General features: G+C 42.1%; 1 protein-coding gene across 1 annotated transcript in view; it reads right to left on the bottom strand.

The window, feature by feature from the left end:
• The window catches only part of LOC126237672 (tyrosine-protein kinase Dnt-like), a 250,491-nt gene that overhangs the window by 51,857 nt on the left and 184,567 nt on the right, over positions 1 to 14,067 (bottom strand). The gene's annotated exons all lie outside the window — the stretch shown is intronic.

Below are 14,067 nucleotides of genomic sequence, written 5' to 3'. Positions count from 1 at the left end.
GAGATTAATGCGAGACGCATTGTACATTATATCTAACAGTCTTCAATACGCCACAGATTTATGCATACTGGCACACCTGCCTGCCCCTCGTTGGCAGGTTAGTAGGATAGTGATTGACTCTATCCGCCTCTGTGGTCACTGGAATTGGGAGACATACGGTGAAATGAAAACTTGTTACAGAAAACCACTGTACAAATATTTTCAGTTCCTGCAATATTTTTGCTCTGGAGCGCCTGGTGCTGTAATCAACTTGGCCGACACGGCGCGTGTACATCTTGTACAAATAAAGACTTACGGTGGTGCGCCTTTTGGCTCCGGGGAGGACCCTTTTGTCATCGCGTCACTCCTTTGTTGGGAGCGCCTGCTGGGAAATGCGTATACAACAGAGGAGGCAATAAGAGTCGCGCCGTCCAGAGCCGGGCTTCAATATAATAACGCAGCGCAGAGGAAGATAAACAGGTTATCTGTTTTTGTGCCACGTGCAAAATAGTCTGCGGGCGCTTTTGTTACCAGCTGATTGGGTTTCTGTTGAAATGGAAATACTGTATCTGAATGGATGCGGGAGCCGGGGGTAGCAGCAGCCAGAGATAGCGTCTACCTCTTCATATCTGCAGCGTATGGCAGGGCTGATCAAGTTAAAATTTCTCTTTTTCCTGATTCCATAGATGCAGTAACGTATTAAACCCTTTATTGGGAGAGATTCGTTCTTCTGTTCATCGCAGCGACGGAAGTCTGTGCTATACTTTGCAGGCGTGTTTTCCAATATAAATTTTTCAGTTCCCTGAAGACTCCTCAATAGCGCTTGATTTGAAGAAAGATACGGTGCCTGTTCTGGCGCTATCTGGCTTTCGGTGCAGTTGCGTCAGAGAGCTAATGATATATAGGCAGCTTCAAAACATGTACTTTTATTTTGCTCTCCATTTCAGAGAGAGACGATCTGCTTCATATTATTTATCTTGTAAACTTTATTTATATACGGTTTAACTCGAGGACGGTATACTTAGCAACATTGCATCAGTATTTTCGTCATTTGCAGACTAATAACTATGACCGTTACAAGTCGTATATTCTCAGAGCGGTTATCAACTCGAAGTACATGTGGCAAGAGCAAGAAATCAATGCTTAATTTGACCTGAGCAGCAGCTGAGGTTTTGAAGTGTGGACGAGTGGACGCAAAGCGGTACTCTCCACTTAATGGTGCAGTACGACTGTGCAGCAAACACCAGGCCGTAAAGATTATTAACATGTTAGTGGGAAGACTTACGACCAGCGCAGCGATGACAGCTCGCAACCAACAGAATAAAAATTCACTAAATGCCTCGCTATAATCAAGATTAATACTTGCAACCGACAGGAACCGGCTCTCACTTTCCCCTCGGAAGAAAGTCGTGGGAAGCAGAGCAAGGATCTGCAGAATTTAAGCAACGTAAATTTTTAAGATAGCTGTAGCAAAACGTTGTAATTTAAGAAATAAGGTTCACGACGCGTAAGTAACAAAAGGGGGTGAACATCAAATGAAGGTTCCCTCAAAAAGGCGTGTAATGAGGCATAATTCGTTGGCGAGGTGTTTCCGCAAAGGGGTGGCATTCGTATCGGTGCTTTACCCCATAAACAGTAACGTCACGGCCGCTAAAACTGCTGCTGTCACGTCGCGAGGTGAGGTGGCCAACGATCTTAAGTTTGTTTATGAATCAGGTCCATGGATCACCAAACACTGCCCACACCTGGGACACGACATACACAGCAGAGCATTCAGAACGTTACTGAATGCTCATTGGGTTTCAGAGAATGCATGACATAGGTGCGCATATGCCTAAACCAGACTCTCATCGCTGCTGACTCCAACTATGAATCACAACAGGCTGAGAGCATCAGAGAAACCTATGTGTATTGTTAATTACTGTAGGATCAACATTGTAAGAGTGTTGTCTTACAACAAGCTAAGCTCAGTAACTTGTCGCATCTGGCAACATGTGCTATCACCAGCTTCATCTACATCTACATATATACTCCGCTATCCACCAAGCGGGGTGTGGCGGAGGGCACAATTCGCACCGAAGTCATATTCCCCCCCTCTGTTCCACTCGCGGATCGATCGAGGGAAAAACGTCTGTACGCCTCAGTACGAGCTCTTATTTCCCTAATCTTTGAATGGTGATCATTGCGCGATTTGAAAGTTGGTGGTAATAATATATGCTCTACATCCTCGGTGAAGATCGGATTTAGGAATTTAGTGAGCAGGCCCTTCTATTTAGAGCGCCGTCTATCTGCAAGTGTGTCCCACTCCAAACTTTCTATGAGATTTGTAACGCTCTCGCGATGGCTAAATGTACCAGTCACGAATCTTGACGTTCTTCTTTAGACCTTCTCAATCTCTTGAATCAGATCCAACTCGTAAGGATCCCATACAGACGAACAGTACTCCAAGGCTGGACCAACTAATGTATTGTAAGCTATTTCTTTTGTTGAAGGACTGCATCGCTTCAGGATTCCACCAAGAAATCGCAATCTAGAGTTCGCCTTACCCGCCTTACTTGTGTAATCTGATCATTCCATTTGAGATCATTTAGAATAGTCACACCCAGATACTTCACAGACGTTACCGCTTCCAAAGACTGGGCATTTATTTTGTACTCGTACATTAATGAGGATTTTAGGATTTTCGCCTTGTTATACGCAGTAGGTTACACTTAAAATATTGAGAGATAACTGCCAGTCATAACACCACTCATTTATTTTCTGCAAATCCTCATTGATTTGTTCACAACTTTCGTGCGATACTACTTTCCTGTAGACTACAACATCATCGGCAAACAGTCTAATGCCGCTGTCAATACCATCAACCAGATCGTTTATGTAAATCGTAAAAAGCAGCTGACCTATTGCGCTGCCCTGGGGCACGCCTGAAGATACGCTTGTTTCTGTTGAAGTCACCCCGTTCAGGACGACATACTGTTTCCTATCTGTTAGAAAACTTTCTATCCAACCGCATATATCATCGGATAGACCGTAAGCGCACACTTTTTGTAGCAAGCGACAGTGCGGAACTGAGTCGAACGCCTTTCGAAAGTCGAGAAATATGGCATCAGCCAGGGAGCCGGTATCTAGAGCCTGCTGTATATCATGCACAAAGAGGGGCAGCTGTGTCTCGCATGACCGCTGTTTCCTAAAACAGTGCTGGTTTCGGCAGATGAGCTTCTCAGAGTCTAGAAAGGTCATTATGTCTGAAAACAAAATATGTTCCATGATTCTACAACAAATCGATGTCGGTGAAATTGGCCGGTAATTATGTGCATCCGATTTTCTACCCTTTTTAAAGATTGCTATTACCTGGCCCTTCTTCCAGTCCCGTGGAACTTCTGTTCCAATGATCTCTGATAGATGATGGATAAGAAAGGTGCTATATTTGTAACATAGTCAACATAAAATCTTACGGGGATACCGTCTGGGCCAGATGCCTTCCTGGCGTCTAAGGATCTTAACTGTTTTACAATCTCAGATACACTAAACACTATGTCGTTTGTTCGATAATTGAAAGGGGGAATGGTGCTGCAGTCCACTACCGTAAACGAGTTTTTGAAGGCTAGGTTTAGAATTTCGGCCTTCTGTTTATCATCATCCGTTACACTACCCGTACTGCCAGCAAGAGAAGGTATTGAATTAATTTTAGCGTTCATAGCTGTTACGTACGACCAAAATTTTTTGGGGTTATCTGCAGATAAAAATTTCTTTCAAATTCGTTATAAGAATCTCTCATTGTCCTTCTGACAGCTGCTTTCATTTCACATAATTTTTGTTTGTCAGCGATCAGTGACTACGTTTGAGATGACTGTAAAAAATTCTCTGCTTACTCAGCAACTTCCTAATATCTGTGTTGAACCACGGTGGATCCTTTCCCTCCCCTAAATTTGGCTCAAATGGTTCAAATGGCTCTGAGCACTATGTGACTTAACATCTGAGGTCATCAGTCCCCTAGAACTTAGAACTACTTAAGCCTAAGTATCCTAAGGACCTCACGCACATCCATGCCCGAGGCAGCATTCGAATCTGCGACCGTAGCGGTCGTGCGGTCCCAGATTGAAGCGCCTATAACCGCTCGGCCACTACGGCCGGCCCCCTAAATTTTTGGTAGGCACATACTTCTCTAGCACATGGTGGACAATACCTTTGAACTCCGACCAAAGATGCTCAATATCTTTGTGTCCCGCGGTGAATGTTTGGAACTGACTATGAAGATATTCATTAATGACACTTTTCTTTGCTTTTTTTTTTTTTTTTTTTTGCAATTTCCACTGACATAGAAACCACAACGACATTATGGTCGCTAAAACCTTCTTCTAGATTAACTTCCTCAAAAAGAGCAGGTCTGTTTGTCGCCAAGATATCTAATACGTGCCCATCTCGAGTTGGTTTTCTAACCAAGATGAGGCCAGTGTAAAGCAATCACAACGTTGAGGACAAAGTGGTCTTTCATCTTTAACAGAATAAGAGGGATAATAACTTCTAGGGTACTTAACATAGGTGAATGTGGAACGGAGAGGAGAAGTTGTAATTCATAGCAAGTGAAACAGACTGCAAATACTTAAGGGTCAATTGAAGGACAATTTCTTTTGCCACTAGTTCAGTCCTATTCTGAGAGGCGTCTTGCAGCAGTTTTAAACTGCAAACATATATCCTACCACTCTATATGTAAAGCCTTTCCAGCGATTCCCAGTTTCTAAGTTCTAACTTGCTCTATCAGAGACGAGAACGCCGCCGCTTAGAACTTGCTCAGGCAATATACTCATACATTCAAATAACTCAACCATAACTGGAGACAACTGCGGGACAATACTTCCTCCCCCTTATATTCTGACGGCCAGAAAATACTCCCTATTATTCGTTGTAACTTGCGCAGTTAGGTACCATATTTACACTTGAAGACCAATGAGAGGAAGTACTCGTTCAACTTGTATTCTGACAAATATAAAACATTGAGTATTACTCGTTGTGATATTTATGCAGTCAGATATCTTGTTCGTACCAGGAGACAAGTACGGGACAGGGCTTACGCCTCCGTGTATTCTGATACACAAATAGGTCAGGAGTCACTATTCGTAGGAAGCGGCTACACGAATAGCGGGGGCTGAGTTGAAGGGACTGGTTGGTTTTTACGTTAGGTCTCGGGAAAGTGTAGAAAGGGTTTCAGCTTCAAAAGGTGCACTACAAACACAAGAAGAGGCTAGACATACGAAAAACCAATACTGTAGTTGTAAACTGTCGTAGCTGTGTCTAAAATGAACCAGAGCTCCAAGTGCTAATAGAAAGCATTGAATCTCAAATCGTCGTAGGTACGGAAAGTTGGTTAAAGCAGAAAATAAATTCAGTGGACATTTCTAGAAATGACCTAACCCTGTTCAGTAAGGAGAAATCAAATACAGTTGGTTGTGAAGTGTTTATTGGCCTTAGAAGTAATTCGCCTTGAAGTGAAATTGAAGTAGATGGTTACTGTGAGGTAGTACGGGTAGAGGTTATACTTGTCAACTGGAATAAAGCAGTAGTTGGTTCATTTGACCAAGCCCTGACTGAGATGCTGTAGTAGCTGAACAGTTCAAAGAAAACTGGAAGGTCACCTCAAATTGTTACTCCACTCATACAGTTATAGCTTGTGCTGACTTCAACCTACCCAAGATACTTTGGCAAACTAAATGACTAAAGTCGATGGTAGCCACAAAAAATCGTTCAAAATCATACTCAATGCCTTCTCAGAAAATTATTTTTAACAATTACTTCAGGTTCACATTCGAAGTGCAATAGTTCCGAAAGCATACTTCAACTCTTATCAACAAATAATCCTGTCCAAGTAAGGAGCATCATGATAGAAAGATACTGACCGCAGGATCTTATAGCTAGATTGAATATCGTAACATCCAAACCCAGCGTAAATAAACGCGCATACACCTGTTTAAAAAGCATATAAAAATTCCTCTGACACCGTCCTAAGAGAGTCTCCACCCATTACAAACTGGCTATGTAAGCGTAGACCAGATGTGGCTTGGATTCAAAAGAAGTATCGACGGCAATTGAGAGATACCCACAAAATAAATTAATAACAAATAGTACTGATCTCCGCGGTACACAAAACGAGCCGAATACTATTGCAGAAGCAACGAAAAAGGCATGCCAAATTTAAAAGAACGCAAAACCCCAAGATTCATGAAGTTTCTCAGAAACTCGAAATTTAGTGCAAATTTAATGTATTTCCATAACGATATCCTGTCTCGAAACCTGGCAGAAAATCTAACGAGATTCTGCTCGTATATAAAATACACCAGTGGTAGATGCAATCAATGAGATAACGATGATGATTTTATTGATGACAACGCCGCTACAGCAGAGCTACTGAAGACAGTTTTCCGAAACTCCTTCGCAAGAGAAGACGAAGTCAGTATTCCAAAATTCTAATCAAGAACAACTTTAACATGAGTAACTTAGAAGTAGACAACCTTGGTGAAGAGAAGCAGATTAAAACACCTAAGAAAGGCAAGGCTTCCGGTCCAGACTTCATAACGGCTTTCGGAGTATGCTGACACAAGGGCTACATACTTACCAATCATATACAACGGCTCGCTCGAAGGAAGATCCGTACCGTAATACTTGGAAAGTTTCAGAAGCGACATCGATACCCAAGAAAGGTAATAGGAGTATTTCGCTGAATTACAGATCCATATCACTAACATAGATTTTCAGTAGGATTTTGGAACATACACTGTGCTCGAACATTATGAATTATCTCGAAGTAAACTGTTTATTGACCAACAGTCAACACGGATTCAGAAAATATCGTTCATGTAAAACACAACTATCTCTTTACTCTGTTGAAGTAGTGAGTGCTATCAACAGGGGACATCAAATTAAGACCATGTTTTTTGTATTTCCGGAAGGCTTTCGACACCGTTCCTCACAAGCGACTTCTAATAAAATTGCGTACCTATGGAGTATCGTCACAGTCGTGTGAATGGACTCCTGATTTCCTGTCAGAAAGATCACAGTCCATAATAACTGACGTAAAGTCATCGAATGAAGCACAACATCTTCGGTTTCCCTAGGAAGTGTTATAGGGCCCCTGATATTCCTCATTTACATAAACGATTTAGGAGACAGTTTTAATGACAGATGATCTCAGATGTTAAGAGCCATTTGGAGACGATCTAAACAGGCTTCTTAGGTTGTTTATAGATGATGCTGTTATTTGTCGTCATGTAAAGTCATCTGATGATCAAAGATAATTGCAAAACCATTTACACAGTATATCTGTATGATGCTAAAAGTGGAAATTGACTATATCATGAAGAGTGTGAAGTTTTCCACATGAGTACTCAAAAGGATCGGCTAAATTTCAATTACACGATAAATCACACAAACCTTAAGGCTGTAAACTCAACTGAATGCTTATGGGCTACAATTACGAGAAACTTAAATTGAAACGTTCACATTTTTAATGCTGTGGGGAAAGCAAATAACTGACTGTGGTTAATTGACGGAACACTTATAAAATGAAACAGGCACACTAAAGAGACTGCTTACACTACGATTGTTCGCCGTCTTCTAGAGTACTGCTGTGTGGTATGGGATCCGCATCAGATGGGACTGACAGAGGAAACTGAAAAGTTCAAAGAAGAACAGCCCGATTTGTATTATTGTGAAACAGAGTAGAGAGTGCCACGGATATGATACGACAACTGGGGTGGAACTCATTAAAACAAAGGCTGCGGCAGGAACTTCTCAAGAAATTTCAATCACCAACTTTTTCCTCAGAATGTGAAAATATTTTGTTGGCGCCCATCTACGTATGGAGGAATGATCATCATGATAAAATGTTAGAAATCAGAGGTCGCACGAAAATATTAAAGTGTTCGTTTTTCTTGCGCCCTGTTCGAGAGTGGAACGATAGAGAAATAGCACAAAGGTGGTTCGATGAAACCTCTGCTAAGCACTTAATTGTGAAATGCAGAGTAATCATGTAGATGTAGATACAAATATAGATGAATATGTGTTACACATTGCTACTAGGGACAAACTGTATAGCGCTTCTTTTTGTGTAACAGGCAAAAACATGAAGATAATAGAGGTTGCTGGATTCTTATCGGTAACTCAGTTGTCTTCCCTCAGATGTGTACAGTCCTCTTGCCTTCTTGGCGCCTCACTGCAGCAGCATATAAGTGTCACTCCGTAATGACTTCAATGCTCGGTAGTGATACTGCTCCTGACGGCTATTCACTGTGAGTACTTGCTACTAATGACTGCTTCTGACTGATGGTACTGAAGGTTCATTCCTCACTGCCAGCTGTTCACTCCTTGCTGACAGTTATTTAGTCTCCTCGGTTCTCTGCACTAGCGCCTTGTATACTGGATTTTCAGGGACTCATTTGTGACTTTCTTTCGGTGACTCTTCCCAAGGTCCTCCTAACGACCAAGATTCTTCCAGAATCTTCCAGAACTTTCTTGAACACTCTAACTGTATGCCAGCGTCTGCCACTCATGGTGACGCCCAAGGATGTTGTCCTTCCTTAGCCATTACAGCAGTTTGACTTCACACGGAGCACTACCCCACATCCTCGTGTTCACATGAGACTACACCTTGAACGTTACTCTCAATAACGTTTCTCTCCTTTCCTCATAGCTATGTCCTGTTATCTAAACTTAATGATAATCTCAGAACAGTACATGTGAAGTGCGTAGTTTCTTCCGAAAATGTATCAACAATAACAATACTTACACAGTACAGTAATGGTAGTAACTATTGATTTAAAGCTGCAGTTACCAGACAATATTGGCTTGTTTTGAAGGGCAGAATACTTTTACCTTACCACTCATGATAGTTGGATTTATGAAAGGCCGCCCAAAACGAAAATTACAACGACTTGCCGTCCAATATTCAAACAGTCCTCATAAGCGTAGATATCTTTGTAATATACTTACTCATTTTAGGAATAATACTGTTTCTTATACTTCTCTCTTTCATTATTTGATATGTTTCAATCGATTTTCCAGGAGTATAGGAGGCACAGAAACGCTTTCGAAATTTGCGAAAAGGTAAATGCTACGAAAATTTTTTTTACTACAGATTATATCATCCAGAAAAGGGAGAGTTCAACGTCCCATCAATAACGAGGCCTCTAAGAGGAAGCCCAAGCTCGGATTAGGGAAAGATGGGATAGGAAATCTGCTGTGACCATTTATAAGGAAGTATTGTGGTATTAGCCTTAAGCGTTTTAGGGAAATCGCGGAAAACCTAGTTCTGGATCGACTGACAGGAAGTTAAACCGTACTCATCCCGATTCCCAGTCCAGTGTACTAACCACAGCACCACCTAGTTCGGTGTGAAACTCAACTTAGCATGCTTACGAAACCACACAGACAGCCATTTGTTGCAGTCAAATACCCTTAAATAATGTGGCATGAATTCCAAAGGGACCCTTCGACGGTCCTTATACGAGTCCAAGTAACATGAATGGTACTTAATGTACTGGTGTCCAAAATTAAAGCAACAAACGTATTTCTCCATCCTGTCTCATTCACGTTCTAATCATACAAACTGTCTGTAGATATGCGTACGATCGTGTTCTGCACGGAAGGTGGGATGCCGGACAACGGACAACCACGCCAATGATGATCTCAGTTCACGTATCAAACCGGTTACTGCTTGCCTGTTAGCCACATATCCACAATCGCTGTGGACACGGTCACAGACGGTGCAGCAACGCACAGAGACGCATAGCAGAATCTCTGCGGTTGAGGGCCTGGGAAGAATGGAAGCAGGACAGTCACAAACTGATGTAGCCCCATGGCTTAATGTGAATCGTTCTGTTGCTTCTCGGGAGTGCTGACAGTTTACAGAGACAGAGACTGTATCCTCAAAAACAGGGCAGGTTCGACCACGTATAACATCAGAAAGAGAGGACCACAATTTTTCTGTAAAAGCAGGACGGTACCCGCTAGTACTGTACGTCAACTGGCATCTGACTTCGCAGCATTCACTGGACGCGTTGTATGGAGGCAAATGGTGTACGGAAGACTTTGACAGAGTAGCCTTTATTGTCGGAGACCGGCTGTATGTGTATGTCTGACGCGTCTTCACAGATGGAAACGTCTAGAGCGGAGCCGTCAACGTATTAACTGGACGGTCGAACAATGGGCCAATGTTCTTTCGGCAGATGAGCTCAGATTTCGTCCGGAGGGTGATTCTCGACGGATTCGCATGTGGAGGGAAAGTAGAAAATGATTTCGGAATCCAAACATTAGGGAAAGAAATCAGTATTGAGGACAATCCCTAATGGTGTACGCAGGGATTATGTTGAGTACTCGGAGACATCTTCTTGAAACTGTATGGGTGAATTGGCCCAAGGTGTAACTGCTGTCAGGTATGGTGAGGAGATCTTGGGACCTCATCTGCTTTTGTTGCGAGGTTCCGTGAGCCCATACTTCGTACTAAGGGACGATAGTACTCGACCCCATAGAGTACAGGTGATTGATGTTTTCTTGGAGGTGGAAGACATTGCACAGATGGTGTGACCTGCTCGCTTTTCAGGTCTGAATGAAATAGAGTATGTCTGGGACGCATTATGGAGGCCGGTTGCAACACGTTGGCGTCCACCAACCACTCTCCAAAACTTGCGAGTAGCTCTGCGGGAAGAATTGGCGATACTGCCTCAAAATGAGATTTATGACATCATTCACATCATGCCCCGTCGTTGTCAGACCTGTATTACTGCTTTAGGTTTTCACATTCCATATCGAGAACATTAACGAGTTGTCGAATGTGTGTGCAAATCCGTTAAGTTGGAAAAAAACAAGGATTACTTTTGTGTACCATTAAGCTTGTAGCAGTTGTTTACGTTATGTATTCTGTACATTGTTTCTTGTTTACTATCGCCTGTTTGTACTTTTTGTGGCAAAATAAATACAACCTTGAAAAATTTCCGTTTGTTTCTTTAATTTTGTTCACCAGTGTAAAAGGCAGTGATGACCAAGCTGCCGACCAGTTATACCCCACACCAAGTGCTACACATGTTGACTGAATATCCAAAGCGCGCTAGCAGTGGTGCCACTGATTGTTCATCTAAGACATTTGGCCGCGAATTGACCTGCTCTACCTAAACAAGGCTGTGGAATCTTAGGATCTTCATTTGATGACTGCTTTTTGAAATGATCTCAAAATTAGGAATCGATGTCCTGTCTTGTATCCAAAGGCACCCAACACAACTGGCGTTATGTCAGCTATGGCGTTCAATAAGGAAGGGCGCGTTTGCTATGACACCGCCTAACAGCTACAGCCATTATCGTAAAATGATGCTATCGGGACACTTTCGAGAATACTTTGTCTTCTCAAGAGGCTAAAGGTATCACGCAAGAGTTAGCTCCGTAGTAACATGTTTGTGCTTTGTAGTCAGTGGAAGCCGACGCAATTACCTGTATGAGAGCCTGCATATCGTCGTGCATCAAATGGAGTCGAACATTCGACGACGTAAGATGTAAACTGGTTTCTGCTTCCAGGCGTCGAGCCGGGACCGTGGATGAACGGTCTATTGTGATCATGTGAACAACATTGTGGTGTAACGGAACTGTGGAGAATATACGTGGTCCAGCACCCATTCGCTGTCAGGTACAACTGTTTTCTGTCCACTGGTGCGACAAAAGAGTAACTTTCCCAGTAGTATTCTTCTTTCAAAATGACATGTGGTGGTATGACAAAGCTTTTCAAGAGACCACCCGCCTCCATAGCCGAGGCTTCTTACGTCTCTGCCGTGGAACTCGACTCTTGGGTAGAAGAATTGTTCACCACCAGTGATTGGCCAGAAAAAGGTGGAGAAGTGGTGGTGTACAGTTCCTAAACACAACACTTTAGCCAGTGTCCTAAGCTGAATTCTAAACCTCTTCATACCGTCTCATCTGCTGAAGACATGTGGCACCGTTAATGGTGATACGACCGTCGGAAGTGATTGGGAATCCCGGCCGTCCCCCTGATGCCATTTAAGGGTAGCAGGCTTTTAGACCATCATACAACATTAACATGCCTCCTACTTTCAACGGATAAAACATAAATATTTCATGGTAAGAGAAGAAGGGTCATTGGGAGTCGATTGAGAAACCCCTGCATGATTAGGTGCCTAAATTTACGCCTGGGGCAATGGCGTAAGACTTTTTTTTTTTCAAAATCTCCTTATAGGTCAGTTGTTTACAAATATATTCGCTCAGGTGTTGACGTTAACTCGCACTTGATTTCACACTCCGTGAAATAGTAGTACTTTGGTATTTTTGGTCATATCTCATGAGGTGTCGGTAGATCTATGCAAACTGAAATCACATATTCATGTTACCTGTACATTGCTCTAAACACCATCCGAGGTCATTTTCATTCAAGTAAAGGATATATACTTGAAATACCATTTTAGGAGATAATTTTCTCAACACAAATGCCGAGTTCTTATCAGATATCTTGATGGACTTTCAAGATTTTTGTGAATAGATTTGCAATTCAAGTGAGACTCATCTTCTTCGCGACTTAATAGGTTAACGATTGCTTGTAATGCTGTGTCCTAGCCAGCTATGAACGCACTTTGTTTGCCTGGTAGATGTAGGAAGCTTTTTGCCCTTGACTGAAAAATGTAGCGGCACTGTCTATTTTTATGTGCCTGAACTACATGACCGTCCTGGCTATGTACGTACTGCACCTGAACACATTGTTTGTGGAAGCTGATTTTATGCCATACGAACGAAGTGGTTTAAGGATTGTGAAGATTAAAAAAAACGGGACTTATTCAGGAGGAGTGCTGTTTTGCAAGCAGTCCAAGAGGTCTTCCATCACTCTGACAGTGGAACGTCCTCTGGTGTTCCCTACCCCTAGGGCCTCTCTGTCAATTACTTTGTGCGTGTACCATAGTATGACACATACACGGATTTTCAATGATTAGAACCACGAGTGTTAACTGTGTAACATCCACAAACGCGATCGTCGCTAGGGTACAAATTTTGTTACAAACAACTTCAGCGGACATAATACGACCACTTTTACTTACTTTACAAGGTACCTTTCCCACGCCATCCATTGAGCTGGTCTTTTCAGCAGCAGAGTGTTGTGCCCTGTTATAGCTAAACAGCTGCCACACCAACTTGATCGACATTTAGCTGAACCACACTGTGAGGTTAATAATTGGGACCATCCGACCAGCGCCCATTTATGGCTTCCTCTGCTGAGCAACATCTATCCACGCGCAATTCCAAAGAAGCGAGGCCCTTCTTAGGGATACCGTAAGGTACATGAGAACCTGGAATTACCCATAGGGAATTACATACAAAGTTTACGACGAAATAGCTTCCTTTCAAGAAACCTACCGTTACGGCAAGGAAAACAGCTATAATATCGAGGTGAGAGACCTGTCAGATCAGAAGTGTCAGCTTACTGAAAATCCTGAAGAGCATGAGTGGTTCCTAAAGTATAACTGTGGTACTGCTGGCACAGAACACGACAAGAAACTATGGGTGAAATTGAACTGGGCATGGTCGATGCGCAGACTCACTTTACAAATAATAAAGGGTCTCCGGTTTTTGACTATGGGCTGCGAACCAGACAATCAAGCACATTATGTTACTATACTTGCATTCTTATCAGAGGAGTTGGGGCGACCTGATGAAAGCTGATGATACAGCTCTTATATGAATTAGGAACTTAGATATTGACATTTAGTTAATATTTACGTAATTTTGCTTTTCTGTATTTTTGCTATACACATATACTATTGTAATGTACCTGTAAGTATATAATTCATGCATGTGAGCCATACTAATAAATAAATAAAAGCACTACTTAAATACAAAGTTAGTTTCAAAGATGTCGTTGGGACATTATTGCTTTAATACAACTGAGTCTACTTTTTCTGTTATTTGACATGGATCCTCTACAGCGCAATATAAGGTTGTATACTCTCTTTCTATACTTATATTGTACGTAAATAAGCCTTGTTTTTCATCTTTCTATTATATGTAAAATATTTACATAAATAACGTATGTTAACCATATAAAAAGGG

Source organism: Schistocerca nitens, chromosome 1 (assembly GCF_023898315.1).
Source record: "Schistocerca nitens isolate TAMUIC-IGC-003100 chromosome 1, iqSchNite1.1, whole genome shotgun sequence".
NCBI classification, from domain to species: Eukaryota; Metazoa; Arthropoda; class Insecta; order Orthoptera; family Acrididae; genus Schistocerca; species Schistocerca nitens.
The sequence above is the reverse complement of the archived record's forward strand: the minus strand, read 5'-3'. Positions and strand labels throughout refer to the sequence as shown.